General features: G+C 37.5%; 1 protein-coding gene across 1 annotated transcript in view; it reads left to right on the plus strand.

Moving 5' to 3' along the window:
- The window catches only part of baz2bb (bromodomain adjacent to zinc finger domain, 2Bb), a 140227-nt gene that overhangs the window by 17816 nt on the left and 105622 nt on the right, over positions 1-16789 (plus strand). Inside the window, exon 2 of the mRNA XM_079821432.1 lies at positions 5248-5298. The gene's annotated coding sequence lies outside the window, so the exon portion shown is untranslated. The remainder of the gene's footprint in view (positions 1-5247; positions 5299-16789) is intronic.

Raw genomic sequence — 16789 nt, forward strand, 5'->3', positions numbered from 1 at the left:
TATCTGCAAAACAACTCAGATAAACTGCGAGTGAGCTTTTCCTTTCACTACCCGTAGACTATAATACCCATCAAAATAGGAGTCCTCCTTAGTAGGATAGATAATGTAGACCTTAAACATATCTAAAATTAAATTAATTTGCATATAACCAGAAATGTAGACCTTCGTGTTTTTGACCTACAGTGTTACATGACGTGAGAACAGTTAGTTATTTCGGTTTGTATGTTAGCAGGGACTTTAATCGTAACTTAACGAGAGTGTGACAAACAGAAAATCCTCTCAGGATCCCTGGAGTCAGTGTTACAGTACCTCAGGCATGACATTTTAGCATTTTTGTAGCATAAACACCATCAAACCGACGAGAGCTTCGGATTTTCCAATGTTTCTCTATGGCGCTGAACCCTAAAGATGTCCGAGTTCCGGTCTCAGCGCAACTGATACTCAACTGCTATTGGCTCATCTGCATTCGAGGGGAGGGGCTTACCGATAGGTCAATTGAGTGCAGAGGCATTTTCTTTCCTGGTTCGGTTGAAACACACCCCATAATCACAGCCCGATGGAGCAGCATCAGACTCATATTCTGACTAGAATGACGAGTATGACGACGTCAGGCTTTGCTAAATATAGACGGTGTTTAAAAATTACCCTGTTTTGTTCATTGAAGTGGTACATTGATCAATGTTTATAATAGATATTTGATATGACAGTACATATTTTGTTATCTGAGGGTGTTTGACAGGCAAGGAAAAATGTTAAGGAGAATTTCTTGACAACTCAACCAGAGGTCCCCGGCTCAAATTTTTGATTTTGTTAATATTTTTTTTTGTAGCAAGACAAATATGAATAGTAATGAAATCCAAAATATTAAATGTCACAGATGTATATTTATGGAGTAATCCACTATATTGTAGAGGCGGGTCAAAATGACAGTTTTCACCTGAGATTTAGAACCAAATTAGAGGGGTGTAAAATGACTTTAGAAAGATGGCAGCATGATTATTTTATTTTTACACAGAGATTGGCAGGTCTATTAGTGAAATCTGTTGACTTTAGCAAGCTTTGTTTCATTACATGCCAACGGTGACCGTTCAAAGACGGCAAAAAGCTCTTCTTGTGTTTTTTTGCCTCAAGTTTGCATGCCTGTAACTCAAGAAGTTTTAAAGAGATCTTAATGTTCTTTTAGATTCTGCTTCTTAACAAACTTTCCTTTCGGTGTCAGATATACCATCAGATATATTCTGCAAAATATACATCTGTGACATTTAATATTTTGGCTTTCATCACTATTCATGTTTGTCTTTCTACAGAAAAAATATTAACAAAATCAAAACATTTGAGCGGGGGAAGTTTCTGAGATGTGGTTGATTTGACAGGGAATGACCCAGAAGCAGGAGACAGGAGTCAGGTGAAAACATGCTCAACAGATTAATCCAAAATCTCGTAATAGTGTATTGTTGTGCTACATCTGTAGCCTGTTTTCTCTCAAGAATCTATGAACTGATTATTAGTTTTAATCCAGATGGAAGTACAGGATGACGCACCGCTCATAACCTCTGGCAGAAATGTCAGATCGGTCGCCAGATTACAGTGTTGTGACTGGGGAATGTGTGACGGCTGGATATCCTCTCAAAATGATCAGTCCAGTGAGATACGGTGGAAAAATGACTGTGCAAAGTCCCCTTTCTTGGTTTGATTTGATGCAAATGTGACTAAAAGTGGTGGTTTTAAACGAGTGATTGAATTGTTTAGGCACCCACACATTACAAGATATTATCGGCTGAAACAGAAGATTAATTTGCCATGACAATATTTCAGTGCACCACAATTTTTATTTACCTGTATTTATCCGGTACCCCTCACATTTAAATCAAGAGCTAAATGTGAAACACGGCAATCTCAAGGGAGACAAAAGAGACACTTAATCTGGTAGTGTCACTGTCACGTATGTATAAAAGAATTGTGGTTAACATATTTGATCTTCTCAGTCAAGGTTTTTTTTGTTTGTTTTTGAGGTGAGGCCTTCCTCCTCTGTGAAAATGCCGCTGGATTAACCATTCTTGAATTTCAGGTCAATTGAGATGTAAAGGTGGAGAACTCAAACATAAGGTCTTAAAAGGAAAAGGTTCAAGAGTGATTGTTAGCTGGTAGGATTGTTCCCATCTCACCAGGAAATGGTGTATCCTCATAATCCGTCACGTCTGTTGGAGTTAAAGGTGGGTGGGGTGTGGATGAACAGGAAAGTCTCTTTTTTTTTTTTTTTCCCTCTCTCTCTCTCTCTCTCTCTCTCTCTCTCTCAACATAGCTGTTCTCCTTACTATCATTATATCATGAGTCTCATGAGAAGACAATGTGTCTGTCTCTTTCTCTTTAAACAATGGCTGAGGGACCGATCTGTAACTCAAGCCGTCTCTTTAGCATTGCTCTTCAAAGAGTTTGTGGAAAGCGCTTTTCTTTGCCGTGACCTCCAGCTCTGGATAAAACATGGAGTTCATAAAAGAAATCAAGTCCTTCCGTCACACATTCTGGCAGTTCGGAAAGGCAGGAAAGACCTGTCGAGATGCAGAATGTCTTAGCAGGAGACAAGCTTGCATTTGAAATTTGCGTGCTTTGTCTTGTGGGAAAATATTTTACCACCTGGCTCTGACTGGCTGGTTGTGTTTCGCAGAATCCTATAATGACTGGCATTCATAGTTTTGTTTTTGCAGGCCTGTTTGTTGTGTTGTTTCAGTCAGGTATGACTGGTAAAGTGTGCATGCAAGGGTTGGGTGATGTAAAATGTGGATCAATATTTTAAAAAACTGAAAATATCTAAAAAGCTGTGTATCTATTTTTCAGCTTTTTAACTATAGACTAGATTTCTTTCAATTAATAATCTTACACACCCCAAACGTGTGTGTACTGGTAAAAGTTTTGGAAACACTACTGTTTTTGAAGTCTCTTATGCTCATCAATGCTGCATTTATTGGATCAAAAATACAGGAAATATTGTAAAAAATTATTACAATTTAAAATATATATTTTTTAATTTATTTTAAAATACTTTAAAATATAATTTATTCCTGTGATTTACTCCAGTCTTCAGTGTCTCATAATCCGTCACAAATCATTAAAATATGCTGGTTTTGTGCTGCTTAATAGTTTTTTGTATAACCAGTGATACTTTTTTCAGGATTTCTGGATAAATTAATACTTTTATTCAACAAGGATGTGTTAAATTGATAAAAAGAAAAAGTGTTGTTACTTTTGTTACTATTGTTAGAACAGATTTCTAATTTGAATAAATGCTGTTCTGTAAAAACAGCATTAAAAAGAATAAGTTTAACTTTTTATTCATCAGCGAATCTATATCTAATAATAACAATCAAATCTGCATATTAGACTGATATCTGAAGGGTTATGTGACACTGAAGACTGGAGTAATGATGCTGAAAATTCAGGTTTGCATCACAGAAATAAATTTATATTTTAAGTATATTAAAATAGAAAACCGTTATTTTAAATTGTAATAATATTTCACTATATTACTGTTTTTGTCTGTATTTTTGATCAAATAAAGGCAGGCTTGATGAGCATAAGGGACTAATTTCAAAAACATTTAAAAATAGTAATGTTTACCAAAACTTTGACCAGTACTGTTTAAAAAAAAAAAATCTATTTTATTTATATAATCTACAATATATTTATTTGTATTTAATATTTTGGTCATTTTCATTGTAACATTTTTAAGCAACTTGTATATGCCAGTTTTATTAACATTGTAAGGTTTTAAACATCAGATCTCAGATCTCTCTCACCCATATATGAACATGCTAAACGGATGCCTGTTCTAGTATATCTCAAAATTTTTAGCTTTCACATTGATTAATATTGCTCAAAGTGAGTTTCCCAGGCAGAAGAAATTTCCCTTCAGCTGTTTTGTTCATCTGGTGGTAATTTCCATAAATGTCAGTGTTGAGAGAGACCATACGGGATGACGTGACTTCAGTGAAAAGCTCATCTCAGTCGGTCTGTCTCTCTCCAATTTCATTATCTCTGTCTGTCTGTCTCTCTCTCCGAGTGTCTCAAGTCAGCTTATTCTTTATGATCTGTAATTTGAGAGAGTGTCAATGCCTGCAGCTAAATCAAAGTAAGTTCAGTCCTGTGAATGTTAAAGAACAAGGTTCAATTTAGTGAAGTATGACAGGATAGAAACATAATAGTGTTTTGCAAAAACTTGGCCAGAAACATCTTTTTGGAGAAATAGTGTGTGCATAATATTTTGTGATTTAATACTCGTAGATGGCCCTTCTTTTCAGAACATCCTCTCATTCATAAACTGTCAGGGTCTCTTTTTTTGTTAAAATGTATATCGTGTCCTCTCACGGTAAAGTATATCAAGTATATCTGAGAGCAGCCCACAAGTTTTCAGGCGGGATGAAGAAAGGGGATTTCTGGTTAGTGGTTAGTTGCGATTTATTGTCCTGCATAAAGCTCCTGAACTTCCTGAATGTTTCTGAGAGCTTCACATCTTGAACTTCTGAAGATTCCCAGTAGGCTGCGCTTCTCGATGATGGTGACACTGGAAGCTCAAGGGTCTTTGCGATTTTAATTCATCGCACGTCTTTTGCAGTTCATTTGCACCTTTTCTTTTCAGCGCGTTTTTGAAACCCTATTGGCGATTATTAACAGGATTGGTATCGTCTTATGCCACGTTTTTAAATTCCTCGAGTGGGATTTTTGGGTTAAACTCGTCCTTTTTAAGGAATTCACCGCAGAGGGTTTATTTCAGTAACTTGTGACTTACTCTTTGTAGGTTTGAGATGTAAATGAGTGAAGTGTGCCTGTGTTTGAGTGAGAGAGATTAATTGCGGATATTAAAATAGACGAGGCTTCATTTCCCTTTAATACTTCCACGTAACGCACCCATATGGTAATATTTAATACGACGATAAACTGGCAGACTGATCAGAGGATGAAGTTACACAAGCGGCAGTTTCTATTACTGATTTGTAATGAATGAGAGATATAAATGCACCATAAAAGGCATTATAATTGCCAGTAAAAATATCTAAATATCATAAATAAAAAGAAAACTAGATACATTTAGAAAACAATGTTTTGATAGCATTACAGTATTTACAATTTAACCCACCAATCGGTTCCTGGTATGCATTTCAACATTGAAACAATTACACGCTTCACCTTTTAAATGAGGAGTAATTATGTATTTGCCGGTACAGTAATTCTTCCTTTTTTGTTTTATTCCAGGTTCAGGAGCGATGATGTCACAGTGAGTTGAAGAAGAGGCCATCATTAAGAGTAAGTGAAACTTCACGCACGATGAGCAGGTTCACGGCCTGTTCACACCAAGGGTGTTACTATAATTATAACTACAGTGATAACTATATTAACGTGCACTCCAATGGACCATCGTGTTATGTTTATTTATGTCAGATGGATTCTGATTGGCTGTCAATGTTGTTACTGTTCATCAACTAAAAAAAAAAAAACACTTTGAAAGCGATTCCAACAGCATTGTTCATGGTTTGTCTGGGTCATATTCAGAGTAATGATCAAAACACAGATGGAGTAGATGGAGTCCATCAACACCACTAAAGCTAGAGCTCGTCCTGGGGCGACATTTCATTCAATAACATTAGGCAGTTTTGATTTACATGCTGTTTAATGTTGATGTTTGCGTTATTTCAATTTAATTCACATATATTTGTATAGCGCTTTCACAGTACATATCGTTTCAAAGCAGCTTCACAGAAAATGCATGCGTCTACATTACAATTTAAAGTGATTTGTCCACGTTATGCATTTCAGAAATGCACCTATACAAAGCACACAGATTAGCTTACAATGTATTAATCAATATAATAATTAAGGTACAGAAATTTTATTTTACGCATGCATTTGCTTATGTTTCTGCTTCTTCTTCGCCTGTGTTTGTACTCTTTCAGAAGATGTTTAATAATGTCCCCTACCGTATGACAGTAAAAAACATAAAATTCTGTCACAATTCATAAGAACGCCTAGCCTGGCTCCGCCCTCCTACGTACTTCCGCTCAATTTTCGTTTTCCTTCAGTTCTCCGTCTGGGATGGCGGTATATTCTCTGGTGTTCTCCGGTCAACTTTTAACCGGTCCAATCAGTGAACAGAGGGAGTGGCTGAGAACGATGTCGTGCGCTAGCTTGAGATGACATGCGTCACGACCAAGCGTTAGCGATTGGTTATGGCAGATCCAGAGTTGCTCTGAGTAGTTTTAAACTTCAACAGAGTAACCACCTTTAAGGAAGTTAACGCTTATCAATGGAGAGTGGCCAGATTCTCTGTACAAATGAAATGTGTGAGAGTCTGGTAGGACCAGGCTAGAGGAACTCCCACCTGGAGGCCAAAACAAGGCTTTCCTACATTGCCCACCAGTCATTTTTACTTTCACTGTTAATGTAAGACAGTGATATTAAAAGACCAAATTCAATATACACCTATTGAGTATGCATACTTTGTACAGGCATGCAGATGAACACAGACTATTAATGTAACTTTTTTTTTTCCCCCATCGACAACCATTATAAAGAGAACGCGTTGCTTTCGTGTTCTTGGCTCATCTACTCGCCTGTATATAGTATGCATCATCAAAAAGATGTAAACTGAATTTGATCTTTTAATATCACCGTTTTAGTACATTACGGCACTTCAAGGGTTCACCCTCCGCTTGCTTGACCAGCCCTTTAATTCTAACAGACATTCTGCATAGTTAATCTGAGTTTAAAATGGTCCAATCCAACTCATCCCAGATCAACAAATCCTTGATTAGCATTAAACTTTGCTTAATTTAATCCTTATTGGTGCAATCCAAAGGGTTTTTAATGTGAAGCGTAAATTTCCCGCTGTTTTTAGTGATTTAAATACTGCAGCAGGAGCTGTATATGGATCACAAGTGCCCAAAACTTGATCTTGTTCACATATTTTTTTTTAATTGATAGGCAGTTCTATGGCTGTTTAGTCCTCCAGGGCTCTGCGACAGTCATGTGACTGAAAATTATGAATGGCGGGGAAAGTTAATTTAATAATAGGACCCTTTGAAATGTTTTAATTTTTTCAGACACTGTGTTGTCGGTTTTCATTTTTGTGGGTTTTATGATTTTAGTACAAATGTGATCACTTAATTCCTTTTTATTTTTTGGCAAGCAAAGTGCTGCATATTTTAATATTTTAGCACTTTAATATTCACACCACTAGTCCATATCTCCATTTGATTAACCCTCTGGGGCTCTTCGGTCATTTCTGACCCGAATTTAAAAAAATAAAAAATGTAAAAAATTGTAGCTTCATCGGAATGGTCTGACTTTATTGGTACTTGGTATATTAACACCCCAAAAAATTGGGGACAGGATTTGAAAAGTCTAAGTGGTCGTAAAAAAAATAGTCACACTCAGGACCTTCGGGTCAAAAATGACCCCCATAGGAAATGAATGGGAAATTGGCAAAAATATGAAAATACAGTGGTTTTTTGTGCATACAGTGCAAAACAGACAAAAAAAACTCTCTCTCTCACACACACACACACACACACACACACACACACACAAAAACACAATTAGCTTTTGGAAAGTCTCGCGTTCATTTGTGTTTTTGTGTGTATAAGTGTGTGTGTGTTTTTTTGTCTGTTTTGCACTCTTGATGTTTTAGAGATTCACCCCTTCACTGTTGCGTCCTTTTTTCTGCATCCTGGCTGATTTGTAGATTGTATGCACAAAAAAACGAATTTCCCATTCATTTCCTATGGGGGTCATTTTTGACCCGAAGGTCCTGAGTTTTTTTTTACGACCACTTAGACTTTTCAAATCCTGTCCGGACCATTCCGATGAAGCTTTTTATAAAACGCAAGATCCACTATAGTGGTAAAAATTTGCTATTGTGTGATAATGCTCAATGTGTCCACTGGATGGCACCGATCTCATTTAAAAAATTGCTTTCATGAGGCCTAGGCTTGACTCTAAAATGAAATGCAGCTTTAATAAAAAAAATTAAAAAAAAAATTATATATAGATATATTTCATTGATTTTACTCAAATCTTTTTTATCTTAATCCTGCCCTCCGGGTCATTTTTGACCCAAAGGTCCTGAGTGTGACCCATAAATATCCCAGAGGGTTAAGCGTACAGCCCAACCTTTGATTTTAGGGTGCTTTCTCACTAGCACTTTTGGTGCGGACCCGGGTTCAATTGATGTCAGAGTTTGGTTCGTTTGGATGATATGAATGAACACTGTTTTCTGAACTCAAGTGTGCACCGGCAAACAGTAACAGAGTCTGCAAATAAAGGGTGGTCTGGGGTACAGTTCATGTTAACTCTGGTATAGTTACTACTGATATTCCAGATTTAGCCATACAGGCTAATTTTCATCTGTAGTCCATAAAACATAACAAATCATGTAAAAACACATTCCAGCAAACATAGCCATAACCAGAGCATATTAACACATGACGTTATGAACACAGTCGGACTAAATTGCGACAGTGAAGCACTATTGATGATGATTTAATAAATCAGTGCATCGGGGCAGGGGAGAGCAATCAAACTCAAACTCTAGTTCGCACCAGGTGGAATTACCCTTATTCATCAAAATAATGCCAAATTCTGTCTCATTCTGCATTATACAGTAAATTGCAGTTAAGTCTGCAATTTTCACATTGAGAAAACCATAGTATTTATGGTTATAGTTATCGTTGTAGTTCTCGTTCTTGATGTGATGTGACACCTAATGCAAAAATGTATTCCAGTTAATAATAAATATTGAAATTAATTGTGAATGTGAAAGCTCAAGTCCTTATTTTTATTGTTGGAGAGCTGCTGGAGGTTTCTCATAAATGCTGCTGTGCATGGTCTTTATATTTATATTAACACTTTTAATCACTTTTAGATGCGTTTTTAAGCACTTCTTAGATTTCAATCGTTTAGTGGTTGCTTTGGAGGATTTGTGTTTGGGTGTTTCTCTGTAAATCACGTGGATCTAAACGGTGGCAATTGAGCTTGGAATGTTAGTATGAGATGGCAGTGTGGATTTAAAGTGAGCATGTACATCCTGGAGAGACAGAAAAGTGTGCTTGTGCACTTGTAATCGTGTAGGTTTTTTTGCAAGAACCCATTTCGAACCCTAAAATCCAATCAGCTGGTCATTATGGCATAATAAACCCTGATGTGAAGCTGAAGACATGTCGTGCTCATGCCTGTGTATGTGTGTTGTGTGCGTATGGATTTCTCGTGCGTCTGTCCTTCAGCGGCGTCTTGCGAGTGACAGATTGCTCTGATGCGATCAAAGGAGACGGCTCATTAGGTCAGGAATGTGTTGAGCTGTAATGACACACTCATCACATCGCCAGTGCACACACACAGAGACGAGAACGCATCTCTAAGGTCAAAGCCAGCGGGTGGCCGCGCACACACTCGCATTGCTTCAGCTTAGTAGGTCACTGCCTCGCATTGACTGTGCCTGAAATTGAAGGCAGCGGCCTCTCTGCCCACTTAGTGACTTAACTTACTGAGGAAACCGCTTTCAGACCATATTCTAAGGCATCAGAAATTTTGTCAGTTAAAGCCCTAATGCTGCGTTCACACCGAACGCGAATAGAGCGTCAAATTGCACAGCGAATTGGACGCGCGTATAAATCGAGTGTTTGCCGCGAAATCGACGCACGTTCACGGAGATCCAGGAGAAATATGTCTTAAAACACCACTATGCCTCTCTTCATTTTCATTAAAAAAAAATATTAAACATTAATAGCCACACAAATGTGGTTTAGGCAACGCATACCTTGATTATCTTCACTGCATGTATATTTAAACAATATATAAAACACAACCCTGCCTCTTTTCGTTTACTTTTAAAAACAAATATTAAACACATTAATACGTGGTTCAAGTCTGCATATATTTGATTATCACTGTAATAAAATTAAATATGACACAAAACACAACCCAGTCTCTTTTTGTTAAATATCAGTTTGTGTGATCAATAATATCCATTAAAAAGTATAAGTAAAACAAGCTATACAATAAATAAAGCAAACAATTCAGTCAAACAAAGTCAGCACTAGTAGCCTACAACGGTACAGTTAAATAGCCTAAAAATATAAAGTTATGAAACTTCTCTTTGCCCTCAGACAAAACGATTTGGCAGGCAACAAATTATAGATTCATGAGACCAAAGGTCAGATTTTTCAACTCTGGGGTCAGACGCGAATTCGCTTCAAACGTGGGAATGCGCAAATAGCACAATATAAAATCACTTGCGCAAGACTCTCAATTCACGTCTTTCGTGCGAACTGGACGCGCGAATGATGCAAAATCGTGCCGCAGGACCTCCAGACGTAGCCTGGCTCCGCCCTCCTACGTACTTCTGCTCAATTTTCATTTTCCTTCAGTACTCCGTCTGGGACTGCGGTATATTTTTAGGTTTTCTCTGAACAAATTTTTACCGGTCCGATCAACGAACAGAGGGAGTGGCTGAGAATATGGGGGTTGATGTCGTGCGCTAGTTTGAGTTGTAGTTCAGTAATGGCGGCGGAGAAAGATGCGAGCGAAGCCATTCATTCCGTTGTGGCACCGCTGCCGAATATCCAGAAGTTAAAGCCGGAGCAAGAACAATCTTTGCTGAGTTTTGTTGGTAGCCATGATGTTGTGTCACGGGAAAAGTTAGATTTTTCCAGCTCACTCCGTTAGTGGTGAAGGAGTTGCTGAAGCCCCGGTAATTGTTTCTCGTGGGGTCGGAAGGTATTTTCATAATTTACAGGGGCTAGTCAGTGATTTTATTGCTGTCCGTCTCCCACCACCCGCGTAAAAATCCCGGCCGAATTACCGACTGCTTAAGACAAACACCAAGGTCATGTGGTCATTTAATTGCTGTCCGAATCCACATCTGAGATTTCATGAATATATCACTTCAAAATTCACTGTTTATATCCTTTTTGAGGACCACTGCAGAGCACTGTACGGTTGCGCTTTGCTGTAATTTTGGATGCATTGTATTTCTTTAAATGCTGGCAAGTATTTTCAAGAGCAATATATTTCATCACGCTCAAAAAATAAAAGGAAGAAAAGCACGTAAACCTTTGAATTGGCCCGTTATTAACAGCAGCATTTATTCTTATCATACCAAGATATTTTATTATAGCACAATCATGTCATGGACCACATGAGCAACGCGTTCCCGATCACACAACTCTTCCCTCCACTGTGAAAAAAATCACAATCCTGATGCACAAGGTTTTATCACCTGAGGTGGCTGCACTTTTATATTTACGGACTTCCATGTGAGAAAGAAAGGCGAACGGCGCATGATATGCGTCACGACCAAACGCTAGCGATTGGTTATGGCAGATCCAATAGTTTTAAACTTCAACAGAGTACCCGCCTTCAAGGAAGTAAATGCTTGTCAATGGAGAGTGGCCAAACTCTCTGTACAAATGAAATGTACGAGAGTCTGGTAGGACCAGGCTACTCCAGTTGCGCGTCAATGCGTCTTTACATTGACTTAACATGGAAATCACTCGCTCCAGGCGCTCTATTTGTGTTTGGTGTGAACCAGCATTAAATAATCTATTTGAAGTAACCATGAGATTTGATGTTAATATTTCAATAAATTAACCCATTTGCATGATTTCCGTAAACAGTCACAAGTTCTATATTGACCTAATGAAGCCCCGCCCCTTTTCAGCATTGCGCTCGTTGTGTTCTGTCTCCTGGTTTGTATTTCCACAGCATGAAGGAAATATATGGATTTATGAATGAACCACTCATTTTAATATCTTCCTGGTCTACTGACTTTTATGATATCCACTCCAAACATTGCAAGGCTCATGATGACTTTTGTTAAATCTACAATAAGTAAATCCACTTCACCAGCTGATTACTCTTCAACAGCCATGCCATAGAAATATACAGAGCTACTGTTCAAACACCAAATTCAATGGCTGCATGCTTGTTTCTCTGGCGCATGAGGATGATTGTGTGTAGTGTATGAATGAAATTCGTCTGTACTACATCTGCCATGTGTTCACTGCCATTTATAAGTCCTCTCCCGTGTCCTCATGGGATTGTAAAGTATCCAGTGAATGCACACTTCAGTAGTAGTAGGTCATCCTGGTACTTTTCACCTACTGTTTTATGAATACTATGAATTTGAATACTTGGCTCACATACTGATTTCCGCCCACTGTATATGGAAGTAGGCATATTCGGACGCAGGGAAGATTTCCTTTTTTGATTTGTTTTTATTTTAAAGGGCACCTATTATGCAAAATCCACTTTCACATGGTGTGTTTTCACATAAATGTGTGTTGGGAGTGTGTGAACACAATCACCCTACAATGACAAGAATACACCCATCCCTTTTTTAAAAAAATCCCCAGTAAACCAAAGCAGGTTTATTTTTGAAGGTAATGCACCCCAAAATATACCTACATTTGTTTATGTCTGCTGTTGTAATTTATAGCCCCCCCAATCACTAATTACCCTAACACACATCTCTATAACCTGTTCAAATCTAATAATTTGTTCCTAGCTTCAGGTCGAGATCGCTAAAGTCACGTGATTTCAGCAGTTTGGCGGTTTGACACGCGATCCGAATCATGAATCGACTCGCTGATTCATAATGCTTCGAAGCTTTTTGCGCACAAAAACTATTCTCGTCGCTTTTATAAAGTTATTGTAGAACCACTGTAGTGAGATGGACTTTGTAATGATGTCTTTTAGTACCTTTTATGGGTCTTGAGAGTGTAAAGTGCCATTGTGCCAATGGAGGCCTTTCTGAGCCATCAGATTTACACTCGAATATCTTTCATTTATGTCATTAATGACAGAATTTTCATTTTTGGGTGAACTAACCTTTTAATGAGAGTATGACACCCAGAAAATCCTCTCAGGATACCTGGAATCAGTGTTACCGTACCCCAGGAACATCCTTTTTACCATTTTTGTAGCATAACCACTATCAAACCGATGAGAGCTTCGGATCTTCCAATATTTCTCTTTGGCGCTGACACCTAAAGAGTTCTGGTCCCCGTGCGACTGATACTCAACTGCCATTGGCTCATCTGCGTTCGAGGGGAGGGGCTTACCGATAGGTCACTTGCAGGGGGAGTCCATGTCTAGTTCAGTCAAGGTTCGGATGCTCTTGGATGCTCTTTAATATTCAGATTCAGATAATAGGTATGAAGAAAAAATTACTCTGAGATTTATCAAAAGTTATATCTTCGTTTTAATAACACCGTTCAGAATAAAGAAATCTTCATAACAGCGAAAAATGTCTTCACCATGACGTTCGTCCCCGATCTGTTACAGAGTTCACAATTTATAGTCTGTTATTTCCATAGGTTACAGGGTTTTTCCTTTAACACAGCATTATATTTCTTATTTGTCAATTAGAAGTTTCAAGCAAACATCATTCATTCCTTATTTGGCTGTAAAAACTCAACTTGGATTCCTGTAATTTTTTTTTAGATAAATATATAAATATCTTTAGGCCATCTCTTTCCGGGGTACTTTTCAGCGCATTCTCTCGCAAAGCATGACGCACATATTTCTCTTCAGCATTGTACAGTAAATTTCTATTTGTATGAGCGCGCAACACATTTTCTTTGCATTTAATATGCATTCTGCCTTCACCTCTCACGAGCAGGTTACAGTTTCACTTCTCGTTTTTTCTCCCCAATTAGACAGGATGTGTATTTCTGGCTTGCTGCATGCAAGTTACATTTATTTGTAACTTGCATGCGGCAAGTTATTTTACCTGCTTGACAAACAGCGCTAATGTTCCTCTGGGATCAAAAGATCGTCAACCGTATTTGTCAAAAATTCAGATTCACATTCAAAACCTTTCTGACCAATTATTTATTTGACAAGTTTCATAAGTCTTTTGTAGGGTTGTGCGATATGCAATGCCTTCTTAAATTATGTGATATTCAAGATGCAATACAATATCGCTTTGTGTAAAATCCATTTAAATTATATATTTTTTTAAAAATGTAAAAACAGAGAATGATACCATTTTATGTTTTACATTCTTTCTGGGATAAGAAAGCGTCACTACAACTTCTGAAAGTGACCAGCAGTGTTTTAGCAAAAATTAATGTCACCAATCTAACAAATATAATTTTAACATCAATGTAAACAAACACAAAATGTAATGCCAATATTTAAATACCAAAAACTCTTTGCTTGACAGTTTGAGTGTGTAACAAGACACTGAAGGGATCACACGCTTTCAGAGAGTCGGCTTGTGCGCACGTTTTGGTGTGTGTGTGTGTGTGTCAGACTGCATGGAGTTGTTGCATTTAATAACTCTCTTTAACGTCAAGCAAGTCACATAAGTAACAGTCGTGTGCCCAGTCTATTCTCTGCTATATGCGTCGACCTAAAACGTACACTTTTCACAATGTTGAAGTAGCCTATTAAAATAAATCTGCTATTGCGTGCCGTTGTGATATGCATATCGCAATATGTACATTTGCGATATTTCGATAAATTCGATTATATTGTGCAGCCCTAGTCTTTTTGTTCAACTGTTCATTCTGTCTAAGCAATCGAATGATCTCTCTTCCCTTCGAGGAGATCCTCTCCCGGTTGGAGTCCAATCTTCTTCCTGCTCCTCATCCTCTTCTTCTTTTCCTTTTTGGTCGTTTTGTCGTGTTTCTTTTGCAAATCTGCTACAAGTAAATCATCCATAAAAACTTTTAGTTCACCTGATTCATTTAGGATTTCATTTGGTTCACTTGGGATTTATTAGGAGAGCACATTTCAACTGTTGGATCAGATCCGACACTGTGCAAAGCATTTCACTCCAGACTGCTTTGTGAACGCGGAACAATACAAGGAAGGTTTTGCTAAAAAGTTCTTACTCAAGGATGGACTTTTCGTGATCCAGTTTATAGTTTCCGGAGCGATACTGGTCACTGCAGTAATGAAAGGGAGAGCACGCACTTTATTACAGTTCATCAGAGTTGTTTTACAGATATACATTTTACCAGTTTATTAAGCACCCCCTGAAAAGGTCTGTATATATTTGTTTCCTGTTGGTTGTAACGAGTGTTTTTGTGTAATTCGCTGTGTATGAGGATGATAATGCAGAGAGAGAGAGTTTACAAGACTTAATTCACACTTCATGTACTGTCTTATTCAGCTCTCACAGGGATTTTCTGAAGTGAAAACAGACGCTTCATCTTTTGTGTGATGTACTATAAACTTCATAAAACTCATCAGTTAAGTTTTGGCCATCATTTGGACGGGGTCCGCTACAACAGGCTTGTACTAATAGTGGATAAAAGCAAGACAACATAAGTTATAACCGTAATTAAACTAAATATACCTATAACTATACCTGTTCTATCTCTATGCAGCATTTATTCTCTGGCTCTGTGGGCATCATTGTCCGACTCCGGTTCGAACTGAACACCGCTACTGAGAGTTTCTGACATTTTCAGTGCGTGAGATTGTCCTGACCCATGGAGCACAAGCTCTTGAAGCTCCGCCCTCTTCTTGAAAGGGGGCTGGTAGCAGCAGCTCATTTGCATTTAAAGGGACACACACAAAAACGGCATGTTTTTGCTCAGCCTCAAAAAGTGGCGATTTTAACATGCTATAAAATGATCTGTGGGGTATTTTGAGCTAAACTTCACATACACACTCTTGGGACATTAGACTTATTTTACATCTTGTAAAAGGGGGCATAATAGGTGCCCTTTAAATCAATTTATTTAAATTTTTTTTCCCCTCACACAAATCTCTGGGAAACTCGGATGTAGTGGACCAAACAAACATGATGTATTTCTTGGTAGAAACTGAATTATAATAATAATAAAAAAGTCTTATATAAATTATATTTATTTAATTCAACTGTTCTGCAGGATGCCGTTTATTTGTTTGCTTTTTGCATGCATAGGATTGTGGGATATCATACAGTAGAGTCCAAAAGTCTTGTGCATTGTTAAATAAATATTTCCAATTCTGCACTCAGTATTTCTATTTGAATACATTTACATATTTGATGTAGTTTGTAATGATTTTTTTTGTCAGATTTTTCCCCCTGAAACTTTATTTCCAGTTTAAATAGAACAATTCCAGATTTTCAGTCTGTTCTCAGACGTTTGCGCTTTTGTATATAAAATGAATGCTGTTATTTTAGTAATATTTTGTAAATAATGGTATTTATTTCTATTTTGAATTAGCTTTTTTATATTTTCATTATTTTTATATAGTTTTAGTTAGGTTTTTAGTAATTTTGTGCTTTTTCTGTCAATTTTATATATTTCTTTTTTAAATATTTCTATTTAACTTTGTTTTAATTTTAGTACTTTAGTACCCATAACTTCTTTCAGTTTGTAGCCAAGGAAACATTTCAAAGTTTTGCATCTAATATATATATTTATTTCAACTTTATGTCAATAAAAAAAAAATGTAGTTTAAGTTTTAGATAACAATAGCACTAAAGTGACTGCTTGGTCTTCGGCATGCTTGTCTTTGTTTGCACAGGATGTGTTCATGGCGGAGGATGAACAGACAGATGTGTTTTGTGATGTTCTTCTCTGAGATGACTCTGTGGCCTGAGGTCACAGCATAACGTTATGAGACCCATCTTTGGAAAAATCAATCCCGGCACTAATCAGTGTGTTTTGTGGTGCTGAAATAAAGCTGGTGAAGTGGCAATTTATTAGAGCTGAGCGTGTGGTAGTTGTGGGGCTCAGCTGGGATAAACCTACAGCGGGTCAGGTGAGGTCGGGCTCCTTGAGTAACATGGCAAACACAC

Source organism: Gobio gobio (genome assembly GCF_949357685.1).
Source record: "Gobio gobio genome assembly, chromosome: 7".
NCBI lineage: Eukaryota > Metazoa > Chordata > Actinopteri > Cypriniformes > Gobionidae > Gobio > Gobio gobio.